The sequence below is a fragment of the Coturnix japonica genome, chromosome 4 (assembly GCF_001577835.2).
Source record: "Coturnix japonica isolate 7356 chromosome 4, Coturnix japonica 2.1, whole genome shotgun sequence".
Lineage (NCBI taxonomy): Eukaryota > Metazoa > Chordata > Aves > Galliformes > Phasianidae > Coturnix > Coturnix japonica.
This window is the reverse complement of record NC_029519.1, coordinates 2,887,083-2,902,346: the sequence shown is the minus strand read 5'-3', so window position 1 is coordinate 2,902,346 and position 15,264 is coordinate 2,887,083. Positions and strand designations below refer to the sequence as shown.

The 15,264-nt window shown below is 49.2% G+C and overlaps 1 protein-coding gene across 6 annotated transcripts in view; it reads right to left on the bottom strand.

Moving 5' to 3' along the window:
* The window catches only part of PLS3 (plastin 3), a 43,509-nt gene extending 28,620 nt beyond the window's left edge, over positions 1 to 14,889 (bottom strand). The window contains exons 1-2 of one of the 6 annotated variants that reach the window (XM_032444219.1): positions 14,823 to 14,889; positions 9,709 to 9,855 (exon numbers count right to left, since the gene is read on the bottom strand). The gene's annotated coding sequence lies outside the window, so the exon portion shown is untranslated. Of the gene's footprint in view, positions 1 to 9,708; positions 9,856 to 14,124; positions 14,141 to 14,822 lie in introns of those variants that run through there. The other 5 variants (XM_032444220.1, XM_015860147.2, XM_032444221.1 and 2 more) reach the window with 5 other exon arrangements.
* Between the last annotated feature and the right edge of the window lie 375 nt (positions 14,890 to 15,264).

The following is a 15,264-nucleotide window of genomic DNA, read 5'->3' as shown; positions in this document are numbered from 1 at the left end:
ACACAACACACCTGGAGCAATCTGACCACAACACAGCCAAGATTTACCACACTCCTGCTAAAAGAGCAGGATCTCCTGCACGAGTCCCAGTTGCAGGGCTCTAGCAAGAGGATACAATGTTAAGGTGAAGACTTCCCCTCCCTGTAAGCTTGCCAACACCACTCGTGTGCAGGAGGGATGTGGAAGCACCACGCCACGGTCACAAGATTTGCACAGGGGGAGGACAGCAGTGCTGTCAGGGTCAGCAAAATGCCCTTCAAGCACAGGGAGGTGCTGATGCTGACGCACAGGGACAGGATCCCTCCAGCGCATCATTGCGCAAGGCAAGGGCACGTCTCCTCCCCAGCTCCAGCTGCCAAGTTTCACTGGGAGGCCACTAAGTGCGTTTGCCCTCCAGAGGTTACTGAGCAGGAGCTGCCAGCCAGGTGAGGCAGCACAGAGGGCAACCAGGATTCAACTCATCCCCCTCTTCACATCATCCTAGAAAACTTCCACTTGCTCCCAGACACTTTGCTTTCCTGCCTCTCCGGAAGACTTTCTACCTCTAGTTAGCAATGCCAAGAGATGCTACATTAATAATGGAAACTGTACAGGATAGTCAATGAAACCCAAGGTGAAACACAAGTTCCCAGAAAGCACATTGTAGCAGCCCTAGGGTATAACATGGGCAGGGTTCTGCCTGCAGGCATCTCCAGCTCCTGCAGCAAAAAGCTGCCTGCTGCACCACAGCCTCCCCCACACCCTGACATCCAGCCAGCTGTAGGGGCCATGCCCACCCCATGCCTGCTCAGTGCTGCAGGTCTGCTCTGTGAGATGGGAAAACAGGAGGGCAAGTCACAAGCAGCTCCAAAAGCCAGGGTAATTTAAACTTGTCAGCCTCTCCGTAGCAGTACAGTAACACATCCTGCTCGCTCTGTCTTAGCTCCTTGGCGTAACCAAGTGTTTTCAAGTACATCTTCCTACTTCAAAAAGGAAAGAGAGGATATAAGGAAAAAAGTAACTAGTTGGAAAAGAAACCAGGAAACCTAAATAGCCTCTTCTAACAAAACCCCCACATGTTGCAAGGCAGGGATTTTGAGAGCAAGGCTGATCACCAGCCAGCATCCCATTTTGTAGCTGGGATTGGAAACCACTTACCAAACCATCACTCCCCCCTCCTCCATTCTGTGCACATTCTCTTTAAAGATAAGGGTTTTAATGAAGTTATGTACGATGGATGGAAGCACTCTCCCCCGTGCTTTTTAGCATACCTTGAGGTCTTATACACTTCTTGCCTTCACCATCGCAGCTGATCAACTGCAAAGTACATTCCATCAATGTAAACATCTATAGAAGGCTTTGACAACAAAGGAACAAGCATTTGACCTCAGCTCCTCAATTTATCAGTCCCTTTAAAGAAGAAAAAAGAAATGTCTTTGCTGGGTTTGCCCCTTAAAAGCTTTCTGAGCCACTCTTTCAACAAGCCTGTCAGCAGGAAGAAAGCAAGACATTAGTCAGGCTCATGCTTATTTAATAAAAACCTGCATATGTGGTAGAGTCTGAAAGTTTGCCTTTATTTTTAAAGGGCCTGCAAACCAAAGCCTGAATCTGTAGTGTAAAACAGACTCAAAAATTTGCCCAACCCTCCCTGCGCTGCGGCAAAGCTCAGCACAGCAATTAACTGAGTAGTTTATTCCCAGCTCAGAGCAGGGAGCCACACAGTCACCACAGAAGTCAGAAAGTATGCCCAGAACACCGTGCAAAGGATCTCTCATGTCTTGCTATTTCATAAGGAAATCAGAGGCTCCACTGATGTCAGCTCCAGGAAATGAGCCACAGGCAGATGATGCCGGAAGCAGGCTTTATATTTAGTCCTGAGTCACCCACTTGATTAAATTCTAAAGACAGAGGTGGGTGTGGAGAGGGGATATGTGTAGTGGAGAAAAAATATACAATAAAGAACAAGCTATTCCATTGAGATCACGGGCAAAGGGGACTTGCAGGGCTTTGTTTGGTTTGTAAAGCAAGAGGCTACAGATGGGCTGGGAACCCTTCCTGCACTGTCACTGCAGAAAGCAGCTGTTGGATCTGCTGCATTTCATGGGCAGAAGCAAACTGCACAGGGCTGAGCTGGGCACCAGCACTATGGGGTGCTTAGCCTGTATGTGGCTTAGGCATCCCATGCCACTACAGAACACAAGGGACTGCCCACATAGACGACATCTGAACAGAGAAGCTATTCCGTTCCATTATCTGGCAGCACCCAATTGAGTCACATTTACAACTGAGACATATGGAAAGCCTAAACAGACTGCATGCTCATGAAATAAACTTCAGGTTAATCTGCATTCACCAAAGCCCAGCTCTTTGTATTGGACCACAATACAAAGTACAGCACAGATCTGTATCTTCCTACCAGTCTGCCATGAGCCCTGTCACCTCCCACCACCACTGAGTGCTGTGCAGTCTGAGAGGTGACAACATCTCCACAGGCATTCCAGCAACCTCAGCTGGAGTTTTCCAAGGAGAAGACCCACTCAGCAAATACTAAAACACTGGTACAAAAGCCACCAACTCTACCTCACTTTGACCTGAAAGCCAACAGCAAACAAGAGCCATCCCCAGTGTCAAGTACAACCAGTGACTTGCCCACAAAAGCAGCCTATTAGATTACTAAGCAGAAAGTAAATAGGTGTAATCTTCAAAATAAGATTTCAACAGCAAAAAGGATGTGGCTCTCAAAATAAATCTGTGGACTGCAGCAAGACTGGCAATTATGCAGAAGAGGTCAAGAACTGCTCATATCTTCCACCTATAGGCAAGATAAGATTATTCCCCTGCACTCATCACGGCATTCTCAGACCAGTAAGTAGGCATTTGACCAGCTGCTGACCACTGTCCAGACCAGTCTGCTGTGGAATGATCCTGGCTGGTGGTGAGGCTGTGGGAGGCAGCCACTGGGTGGCTCTTCAGCCTCACTCAACCCACCAACAGGTGAATATCACTGTCAGGAAGGTCCCACCATTGACAAGTCAAGGTAAAGACTGTGCAGTCAGAGCAGTCAGGTGCCCAGCCCAGACCTGCAGGACCTTTAAGGATTTGCTGGTATCTCACCCAGGCATCCTGCCTGATGCTGGAGGTAGCCAAGAGCCATAAGACATGAAGGTTTTGGCACACGACTCTTTGAGTTGTGCAAGTTGGCCTACAAACTGAGCTGCCTTGGACTGGTCCACAGTCTTATCTCAAGGGACTTTGAAGCTTTTCCTGGTATTTAGCTTTCTGGCTGGATTTGTTGGCTTCTCCCACAACTGTTCCTTCCAAAGGCCCCAATAGAATATCTCTGTAGGTTGGATCTACTGGAAAGGCCAACTCCAGCAGTGCTACATCCACTGCACATTTCTATGGTGTGTAAAAAGATGAGAGTACTAGATTGGGTTGCCACTGACTCGCATGTGAAGTGCAGTTTGTCACTCATAGCCTTCAGGTCCCTAGACTGCTATCTTCACCATGCAGCTCATTATGCTGCTAATTAGTAAGCTTCCTCATATTTTCCGGACCATAAAGAGAGCTACTAGCAGCAGGTTGATCTCTGTGCTGTGAAGTCATTCTTTGCTTTGCTGATTTCTTGTACTCTAAGAGTGCAATTGCTCTAAAAGTCCATTACTGCTACTGAGTATAATAATATATGTATTACTGTGGGGAAAAAAAGAACACCCTCACGTTTCCAAGTTTAATAAAAAATAAATACATACATTTATGGATCCTGCATGAAGCCAAGCCTTAAGGCAAACTATTTCATAGCAGGCACAAAGCAACTGCAGGTGAGGCAGGAAGAGAAGCTGTAGCAGCAAGCAATAGTATCACGAGGTACAACCCAGATTAGGCCAAAGAGATCCAAATGCTGATCCAGAGTGTTATCTGGGAACATAACACATGAAACAGCAATGTGCTAACAGTGCACTACTCTACTAGGTGTTCAATAGACAAAGTCTTAACAACTAAAGTGAATTATTGACTGGTGCCAGTCATAAAGATGCTTGCATAAGAGAGGGCTTCGAGGCCATTAGCACAGGGCTGAACTGCTGAACCTCAGTGCATTTAATGGCTTTCCAAGAACTTCTTATATAGACCTTCAGAAGTCAGTGAACAAAGAGGTTGACTAAAACAATCCCCTAGAACCCAACAAAAGGTCATACACCCCTCGGAGAAGGCAGAGGGAGGGAGGCCTGCAAGGCCACACCATCAGCGATGGCTGTAACTGGGGGCTGCTGTAACCACCCATCCAGAAGAGCAATGGTAACTCCCAAGAGCTTCTTAGCCAAGCAGAAGCAATGTACATTTTTCAAGTTTTCAATAAGTAGTCTGGCTACACTGCCTTGAATAAAGCATTTGGTTTGTATTAAACAGTGGCAAGAGCCCAGCTGGAAATCAGATCGACGAGAACATTACGAAGGGGGTGGGCAGCAGCGGGGCAGAGGCAAGATTGCTCCGGAATGTCCTATCTGTGTCCCCAGAGAGAGCTTAGGCCTAACCTTGGCCAAACAGAGCAGAAAGGAACAGACTAAAGTTGAGGTCAGACATCCAGGACACTCACTCAATACATTTTCAGCCCTCAGAAGGCCTCCTTTCCCTTCTCTCCTCTAAGCAGAGGTAGATTTTACCTTAACAAAGACCAAATTTGCTCATTATTTCCAAGCACACTAAGGAACTTGAAGGAGGTTGATGGAAAGCAAATGGAAATAGTTAGACGTGCACTCAGAAGCGTTACGACCACAGAAAAAGCTCTGGAAAGCAACACCAACCTTCTCCCTTGCCCATCTGCAACACCAATCATGATGGGATAACTCTACACACACCTTCTGTATTTCCCAAAATAAGGTCCTGGCAGTCTATTTTTGGAGGCAAAAAAATGTTTTGTGCAGAATTCAGGAAGAAAAAGCTTAATTGTAATATTGCTTTTCAACTCATTTCCTTTGTTCCTGTGACCAGCTGGAGGCAAGCACCTTGTTCTATGTTGGAAATGTTTAACTACAGGATTTATAGCAGTATATATATATATACACACACACACGCATATTCCACTGCAGTGCTGCAGCTGCCCAGCAGCCCATAGAAGAAGGCAAACACTGTTTTAACTCAAAGAAAACAGCAACAGAGTCCAGCATCAGCCTGCTCATTAGGGTCCTGCCACAGAGGTTCCAAGGCAGGAGAGCATCCAAGCCAGTCCCTGGGACAAGACTCAGCATCCTGGAATCTCAAAACCACAGCACTGCTCTAAACCCAAACAATGCTCAGCAGACCCTTCCCAGCTGATTATCAGAAGGAGTGCAAGATTGGAACAGCAGCATAAACAAGGACCTGGGATTTATGACCTTTCTGATGTTGTTTAGCCAGAGACCCAGCTAAAATGCTGCTTCATGAAATGCAACTGCCAGTCACAGGGATGGGGTGCTCGAGTTGAAGTTTCCACTTGGGCAGAGCTGTTCTGGAGACACTGAAAACTCTGGTGCTCACCCAGCAGCTTCACCTGCCCCAAAAGTAGGGGAGCAATTGGGACTTGTGTGACCACCGCATCAACACAATGTCACTCCCAGCCTCTTTTCCTGCCACTGACAAGCCAGTATAACATGGGGCTTCCAGCATGCACAAGCAGGATCGCACCTCAACTTGTCAGCTCCTGCAGTGTCAAGCAACAAAGATGTCTGAAGGAAAAGGGCATACAGAAAAGTGGGATTTTAGCTACAATTCCCTGATCCCAACAAGATGAGCACAGAACACACAGGTGGGATACAGGTGACAACACAGTTATTTCACAGACTCCACATTGCGCATCACCTTCCATCTGAGCCAGATAGGTGTGAGTTTGTCATCCATCGTCTTCCATTTTAAGCATCTCTTGTGCACTCACTTGTGGCAAGCCCTAAATTAAGCCCAAACATACTGGCAAAAATCAGTCCCACATGTAAAAACTTGAGTGCAGAATCACGTGCCTTCCTATCCCCCTTCTAGGATCTAAATACTTTTCATATGTCCATCTTTAAAGAAGGGAGAACAAAGGGGATTTTCCTTAAGCTTCGTTTCCTGCCACCTCAATGAGATGCTGTAATTCCAGTAGGGATCCAAAGGACATCCACGCTGCACTGCAAGTTATGTTCTCCTATCAGGACGGTCTCCCCATCACTTGGAGTCAAGGCAAGAGAAGCAGTTGTACACAACAAACCTGGCAGGAGCCACACAACTGGACCCCAGAGCATGGGGAGGGTGACCTCCAGCACCCAGAGCCAAGCACACCATCGCTGCACTGTTTTCACCCACACCTGCAGAGCATCCACCCAAAGCAAAGCCTCACCAGCACCCAGTGCTGGAGAAACAGGTACAGAACAGTCACACCACCTGCCTGGAGGACCCCTCATCATTAGATTTTCTTCCTTACGTTTTTCACTTCCTTCTGCTTATTTTGCAGTTGCTCCCATTGCTCCCAGTGTCCTGCAGGTTTTCCTTTTCTTGGCTTGCTTCTGCAGCAGGCAACAAATCACATTGCCTCACAAAAGTTCCTGCATTTATATAATGTTTAAAGGCAGCCTTGCTAGCGTTCTTTTCAAGGGGAAATAAAGAGAAAACAGTTCCCTTTAGCACAAAAACGTCTGTAGTAAAGGAAGGACTGCAGGAGTCAGGTTTTCCACTTTAAGAAATGGAGAGGTGAGCTACCAGACTCTTGACTCTCAACTTAAGTAAAAACACACAGTTGAATTAAGCAAAAGCTGCAGGCTCTGTCTCTCAACTTGAGGAGGAAAAAAGTCCTCCTGCTGCCCTTCCACACTCAGCTCCACAACTGTTTACAAAGGTTTTAGAAACTAGACAATATTTCCTCATCTTGAAGTTTTTTTTTTTCTGCAGTCTAGCCTAGATTAGAAGAACCAGAAACAGAACAGGCCGAGGCGGAGTCCAAAGAAATGGAAGAGAAAAAGGCACTTCAGAGAGACGTTTGATCATCAAGGTCATGTAAACCATTCCAGGCCTGTGAAGCACGCTAGTCAGAAATAGCTGTGAAACAGGCACCAGGCAGGGGCTCCCTGCTCTCCTCCTGTCCCTGTTCCTCCCTCATGTTCCTCCGTTCCTTTAGTTCATGCAGAACATCCACATAGGATGGAGGCTGCTCCAAGTCCCACAGGCACCACTTGCCACCATCCCTGCAGAGCAGGCAGGAGACAGCAACTGGCTGTCACTGCAGGAGCAACTCGCTGCCTCGTTCTGTTGTCCTTGGCCATGCTTACAACATAAAACGAGGCAAGAAGTCAACAGCCGAGGTTTAACTACACAAAGGACCGATGCCCAAAGCAAGGACAGCAATCCCAGAGCCAACCACTCCAACTTGCCTGAGCAGTCTTGGCTTTAGAACTTGACTTTTCTAATAGGCGTGGGGCAGAATGAGATCACCATCCCAGACACTGATCGATCTCCTGCCCTTAATGTTTGGGTTTGTTTGTTTGTGGTTTTTTTCCAGTTGTTTAGTTTTATAAGAGGATGGAAGATTGTGCAGCTCAGGTCCAGACAGACAGGACCATGTGGGAAACTGCAGGGCAGGAGCAGCCTCCAAGCCTTACAGCTCTCCTGGGCTGAGACTTACCTCAGTTGGCAGCCCAGTGCCAAAAGCACCCCCTAAAACATTGCTGCGGTTCACGCTGGGCATAAAAACGCTGCTCACCAAGAATGCAGGCTGATACAAAGCTTTGATTTGGGGCTAAGGCTGCTACCTCCCAGTGAATGCACAGCACATATAGAGTTTCTCACCAGACTCTCTACCAAGCTCACAGATGTAGGAAGCACAGCAACTTCCCTCTGCGAAAGCATCTCCCCAGCCAGGATCCCTTCTTAGCCCCAAACTCTCCTCTCAGAGAGCTGGGGTCCTCCTAAAGGTCATCCCATCCAACTAACCCTCTCCACTAATGAGGGTGAACCAGGTGTTTCCTCCAGGCCACTGCAGAGAGGGACTGCAAAGCCCACGGTTGCTGGCTTACACTTTTCAACTCAATTCCTGCCAAGAAGCATAGCTAAAAATTACACTCCATCTCTGCAATAACTGCATAGGTAGAGGTTACTTTGGGCTGTGCACTGACAAGGGTCATCCTTACGCTTTCAGGTGCATTAACAGCAGATTTTCTAAGGCATTTTGCAGCTGAAGGGCTTCCTATGGCTGCCAGCATCCCAGGAGCCAAGACACGGATGTGTTGTGCACAGCCTTTCTTTTCAGCAGGCTGAAAGCTATTTTCAATCCAAGCCCATGTAGGGTGGGGCTCAGTGTCCAACCAGGCCAAAAAACCACTACAATCCACAAGACCAATGCCTGGCAACCTTTGCTTGCAGGCTGATGTCTGTTCTATTTTGGGGATAGGAGAAATTTAGAATAAAAAGAGATATATAAATTAAAAAACAAAGACGGCTATGAGAAGTGAATAGAGGGAAGGGCCAGATTTATCCCATGTATTTTGGTCTAAAGAACAAAGCTGTAAAGACTATGAATCAGAACTGCTTTATTTTCTATTTCCAAACACAGTTTACAAGGTATCCTTTATATCACGGGCTGAGAACAGAAGAGTGCAGCCCCAAAATATTTTGTACAGGAGGAAAATTCAAACCAAGGCTCCTTGCACAACAGTGAGACCCTTGGGAGGATGAGGCAGGAAAGCAGCCACCAGCCATAGACATACAATTGGGATCCAAAGCAAGGAGCTTTCCTCTCTGACACCACTGCAATATCTGTTGAGACACCTTGTTCTTTTCTGATGCTGGGATTGCAAGAAAAGGACAAAGAGTTGCCAAAGTGACCTGATAATTGGAAAATAAGAGAAGTTTTGCATGTTTATGGTAATGGCCAACAGGCAACCCACCATGAACAGAGGTGGTTCACACACTCTCAGCACCTACAAGAGAGTCAGACCACACAAAATTCCTACATAAAAGGACGCCTAAGTTCTATTTATTACAGGTTACATCCCAACAGCTCCTTAAAACAAAGGCATTCAACCCAACTTGACACCGCTATTTCTGCCTACCACGTTACCTCCACCTTCCTCACAGCACAGTTTGGTCTAAAACAGGGTACATACAGCTCCTCTTACAGCTTTCAGATGCTCCTTTAACATCCATCCACAGACCACAAAACACTGGCATCAGTATCTCCAGAGTTCCTTCCCTGCCTGACCAGAGCTGGATTATTAACATCATTACAGAAGTCTGCAATTACTTCTCTTGGCAGAATGCATAAAAAAGGGGCAGAAGAGAAAAGAAAGTCCACTGGGCTAAGTGTGTTTCCATTATTTTCCTGTTTAGCCATCCCTCTTTAATTGCACTCATAATCCAGCTCCATCAGAGAAGCGAATATTCAGTGAAATAATGACCATCTGTGAGCTGTCAGACTAATGAGAACCAGAACAAAGCTGAGGTCCAGCACTGCTGCACCCCATGCACCACCGGCATCTCACTCACTGGTCTCCAAGGAAAAAAGTAAACATCGACGCAAAGCTGTGAAGCTCAACATGAGATTTCATTAGCAAAGCAGTATGAGTGGTCTCTAGATGTCTCTTAATGCCAGGTGATGTTCACAATCAGCATCCCTTCTTCCCACCTTGTTCCACCCACAAAGGAAGGCACCTGCTACCTGCTCTCCTGCTTCCCATCACAGCGAGCCACTTTCAGCTTTAAAAGAAACAAACAAACAAACCAGCTTACTCCAAAACATCCGAAATTAGCCTTCCAGCAGAGACACTGCACCTTATCTTCTGAAGATCACAGTAACAGCCTCTCTTCGCAGCTATGCAGCAGGGACTCCCAGGAGCATCTGTGAGCTGTCGGTCTCTTGACAGGAACAAAAACCTACTGAAGAGGCAGGAAAAACAGCTGTAAGCATTTCAAAGGAGGAAATGAGACAAGGAGACTGCTTATAAGCATCTGGCCCGTATGGATTGACGCGAGCAAGCGGCCGCAGCCCTGACCAGAGCTTCCCATGTCAGACAGTTGTCCTGCTCCCCACATCCTCAGCTGCATGTCAAACCAGTCATTATTTAATTCATGTCAGTAATAACACAGGGCCACCGTGCCCTGTGGGACAGCCATGGTGGTGCAAGAGTTTGCTGCACCCCACCTGGGCACAGCCCCAGCAGCCAGCCTGCCTGGGACGCTGCATTTCCACAGGCAGCCACCATCCTTGTGACTCCCAGCTGCTGAAAGACAGAGATAAACTAACAGGAGTCAACCAGCAACACATGCAAAAAGGGAAAGAACAGCTCTTTGCTGATAGTAACACCATTAAGGACACGTGGGCTGCCTCTTCATCCCTACATCACTTGCAAACCCGGTGACAAAGAGTGGGCTGGACCCACAAAACACACACCTGACCCACTAGTTGTTAGAGGAGCACACCCGATCTAATTCTCCCAAGCAGGCCAGACAGGACTTGCTTGTCGTTCTTCACATTTTTAATCTGTGACCAAAAAAGCCAACAGCTGTCAGGCTGCCAGGATGCCCCAGCACCCTGCCCAGCCTGGGCACACCATGCTGGGAGCAGCCCCTGCCCTGTGCACAAAGAGCTTTGACACCTCAGGACTGAGCAGCCTGGTGTTGGCAGAGCACACACTGGCACGTCCTGCTCTCCCAGCCTTTGAAGCAGAGATTTCTGCCTCCTTGCTCCATTGCTTCTCGCTCAGAGAAGAGGGTTTGCCACGTGTATGGCTGACAGATCACAGAGCTCACCAACCCCACTACACCCAGCATGAGAACGTATCTCAGACACACAGCCAGTGGTGCCTGCTGCCCAGCACTGGGCCCTGCAGCCATACACCAGCCCAAGTCCCATACTGGGGCTGCTGTCAAAGCCACTCTTTGTCAGGAAGGTATGCAACAGGCATACAGGGCTGCAAAGTGCCCATCCTGGGGTTGTGATGGGGCCCAACCACTACTAACAGACAGGATTTCCTGACCCCTCACTGGCCATTGCAATGCTACACAGTCTTATGCTGCTTGCTGCTCAAGCAGAGAAAACAAAACCTGGTAGAAAAGAGTTTTGTGAAGGAGCTGAGCAACACAGCAAGATCCCTTGCACTGATGTAAAGCAGGGGGCATGTGGGATTGATCCCCTCCAGGCATGGCATCAGCCTTGCTGTACCATCAGACTACACCAGGACAGGGCTGGGTATCTACAGGGCTGCACAAGCCAGCACTGCAAGCTAGGACTAAAGCTATGCTAAATGCTGGCACGCATAAGCACAACCCAGCCCTCACCTATCCCAAAGCATCCCAGCACTCCCCTAGAGAAGCCAACAGCAGGGGCACCTTCATTAAGTCCCTTGCCATCCAATTAGCTCGAGAGAAACGGAACATCCAGCTGAACAAAACCCAACCATGTGCAGCAGAGGACACAACAGTGGCACAGTGATGGGCAGCAGTCACAGGGCTGGCAGTAATTACAGCCACCCACTGTCAGCTGAGCTGCTCTGCTCAGAGCCATCAGCATCTCTCAGCTCCACCACCCAGAACCCTGCTCAGATCACTGCTCAGCTGCCTTCAGTCCTGAGATCACACCTCTCACCTTCCCACCTGCTCCCGTAAACAGTCATGAGAACAGCAGGTGCCTCTCTGGGCTGGAAAGGGCCTTAAGGTAAGGATGCAGGCAGGGAATGCTGGCAGTGTGTTACAGCCTGAGCAAATCTCAGGGGCTATTGAAGGGGACAGAGGTCCTCATGCACACCCAGCCACCAGCACTGCACGCTGAGCTCAGCCACAGCTGCTTGTGCAATGCTCCAATCCTCCCAAGGGTCAACAGGAACGTATGTGCACAGATGTCAACAACAGCTGCCTATCTAATAGTTGGGGGAGGAGCACAGCAAGGTGATGTTGTGTCATTCATTACACTAACCCAATTAAAAGAATAATAATAATAATAAAAATAAAAAAGCATTACTTAACACATCCTTGCATCACCCTCATCACAAAACCAGGAGCAGCTCTTTTTAATCTGCTTGGAATGAGTGTTTTGTTCCGTGCATGAGCTGAAGTTGTTTTAATGAGCTTCTTCCAAAATGAGCACCCAGTTTTATCTCTAACACGAATCCAGGAACTTCTGCAGCTAGATTTACATTTGGCTTTTTGATGTCATTAGCAGCTTTATGGACATAGAGCTCACGGAGCAGTTAAACACATACAAGCAGCAGTATCCAGTACACAAAGCTTAGCAGTCAGCTCCTATATACTAACACCTCCTATCGCAGCTGCTCCCAGGGTGGTGAGGAACTTCTGCCTTGTAACCAATAAGTTACAAATTAATACCTGTGATTGCACCATGGGGTTGACAGCCCAGCAGTCACATGCTCGGGCAGCGGGCATTGAGTACAACCAGGAACATCTGCCTTCCCATGAAACGAACTGCAATGGCCCGTTGGCAAACTGCAAGGTAACAATGTAGCATGGGAAGTTAAACCGACCTCCAAGGAAAAGCCAAGCTGGCAGGTCTACATGTAGAGACGGTCCAACCTCCTTGCAGGGCTCTGGCCTACAGCGTTCAGCATTTTAAAGGCGAGGGATGCAAAATGTTGCTCCACCGATGCTGAGCACTGATGCTCCAAGAAGTTGGAGCATTTGCATCATTATGCACTTAAGTCACTTAAGGCAGCTGAGCAAAATTACTGCCCCTAACATTCATTTTAAGCGGTCATTAAAAGCAGCGTTCTCCTTTGCTACTCGTTTGTCTACAGCAAGTTAAGATGCTGCACGAGGGCCAAGAAAACACAGGAAAAAGTTCAGAGAAGATCCTGTTGGAGTGGATGCAGCATCAAACCCGCTGGAAGAGGCCGCAGTTCCTCCACTCACCGCCTTGATCTCACCGCTATTGAAACATAGGAGGTAGGAAGGGAGCCCCAGGGGACGGGGGGGCGGTCCCCTGCCTTTATCCCAAACCTGAGCAACACCTAATGAAGTCTTCAGTCCCCACAGCCCTCCCCACTGCGAAGCTAATCCAGTCAAAACCAAACAAATAAGTTTCTGGCGATCTGGGCATGCTTTAATCCAGGTGGATATTTGCCTACTTTATAGGAGGGGTGACTTTGTCTGATTGGCTTTGATAAGAGAACAAAGACCCCGGCTAAGCACGGCTCTTGATATCCCGTACTGAATAACCGAATTCTATCATCACGTTATGATCTCTTCACCAGACAAAGAATGAGTAATTCTAACGAGTCTTTCACAAGCAGAGAATTCTTCCTTAGGAGCTCAGTTACAACCAGGCAACATCCTCAAATTGTTCAACTCCTGGCAAGATGACCGGGCTGCGATAAGAGCAGCGGTGCCACAAAAAGAAAGATTGCCCTTCACAAATGAGCCTCAAACGAGACTTTTTAAAAGCATTCCAACGCCATCCTAAGTCCTGCACACACACACACCCCGCGGTGCCCCTGGGGCTGAAATGAGCAGAATATTGCACCCAAGGGACGGGCCCTGTGGCAGCTAATCCCCTGCACGGCTGCTGCCCGCTGCCAGACTACAGGCAGCTCCTCTTTGAACAAGATGCCTTTTCAAACCGGATTGAATTTCTATACATCATTATGCGCAGCACTAACATATGTTGATCTCGGCAACTATTCCCTCTTTATATCCAGGTTCCAGCTGTTGTCTTTAAAGTGACTCCATAAGTCTCCCAAGCACGAAGGAGGTTTTCTTCTCAAGTTACCGGGCACACTTGAGGAGTCACAAGTGTTACCCACTGAACAACGGCTCCAAATTTTCGTGTTAAAGCAATTTATCTGAGATATCTATTATCTTTTACAGCCTCTTCCCCAGACTGACCAAAAACAGGAAGCCCAGCTCCAGTTTGCACACACATTCCTCTGGGATTGTGTAACAGCAATAACAACCCCGAGGCTGATTCAATGGCATTTGCTCAGAGCAAATGTAACAGCTCCCCCAAAAAGAGCGAAACGAGCCCAAAGTGATGCTCTGCTCCACCGTACGGACGCTCCTGCAGAGCAGAACACGTGGAAGCCTCTCCCAAAGAATCACAACCGCTAAGTGGAAGCTGGATCCCCCTCCACGCGTCCCCACTGCCCTCACTCAGATTAAAACTTAAGAGTCACTCAGTCGCCCTGGAGGACACGTTACCTCTGTCAGCATCAGGGTTTGATGCTACCTCCTACCGGGTCTCTCCAGCCTTCACCGTGCCAAAGAAAGCCCGAAGCCTCGCCCTCTCTGAAAGCCCCCACCGCTCCCCTTCCATTCGCAGCCTCGCAACAAGAAGCCATTGTTCGGGGGAGCGCGGGGACGTTTCCTCTCCCGGCCCCAATTAGAAACGTACAAAAATAAACCCGCACGCTCGCCCCACGACTTCGCTTTACGCCACCCCCTTCATCGGCTCCTCTTTCCTCGCTTTTTTCTGCCGTCGGCCACGTTCTTCTGCACAAAAGACCAAAATGAAGCGCAGTCCCCGTTTCAGTGCCGCCCTGCCGGATCCCAAAGCAGCAGTTCGGCTCCCCGCAGCTTTCCCAGCTCTCACTAACCCGAACTTTAGCACAAGTTGGTCTTCGGCCGCTCACCAGCCCGGAGCGGGGGGGCATTTTCCACGGGGTTCAACCACCCAAAGTCCCTTCCACGGCCGCAACGTGACCCGCAGAGCCCCATCGCTCTCGGGAACGCACCGGGGCCACTCGCCGTCCACGGGGTAGGGGGGAAACAAGCAGGACCGGGCCGAACCCCGCGGAACCTCCGCGTCCTCTGGAAGGATGCTCGGCCCGGAAAGAGTGCACAGCAACTTTTTACCCCAAGTTAGAGCCGCGCTGGGGAGAACTTCCAGCAGCACTCACCGCCCGTACGCCGAGCCGAGCCGCCCCGTGCCGTGCCGTGCCGTGCCGTGCCGTGCCGTGCCCCAGCCCCGCTGCCCGCGCTCGGTGTGCCCCAGCCCCATCGCCCCTCCGGATTGGGCCCCGGAGGCCGCACATCACGGCGGCCCGCAGCGGCGATTAGGCAGCTGCGGAGTCACTCAGGGCGGGGAGGAGCCGGCCGGCCCGGAGCACCGCCTGCCTCGCCTTGCTTTGCTTTGCTATGCCTCGCATTGACTTGTCCTGCCCTGCTCCGCGTGGCCCCGCCACCCCACAAGCATCCCCGCTCCGTGGATCCCACCTCCCATCCACGCGTTGCTCCGATCTTGCAAGCTTTCCTCGTTCTTCCCTTGCGTGCTTTTCTCCTTCCCTACTGGCTGCCATCCCTTCTGTCCTGCAAGCATCCCTGGGTATGCGTTCCTCCTCC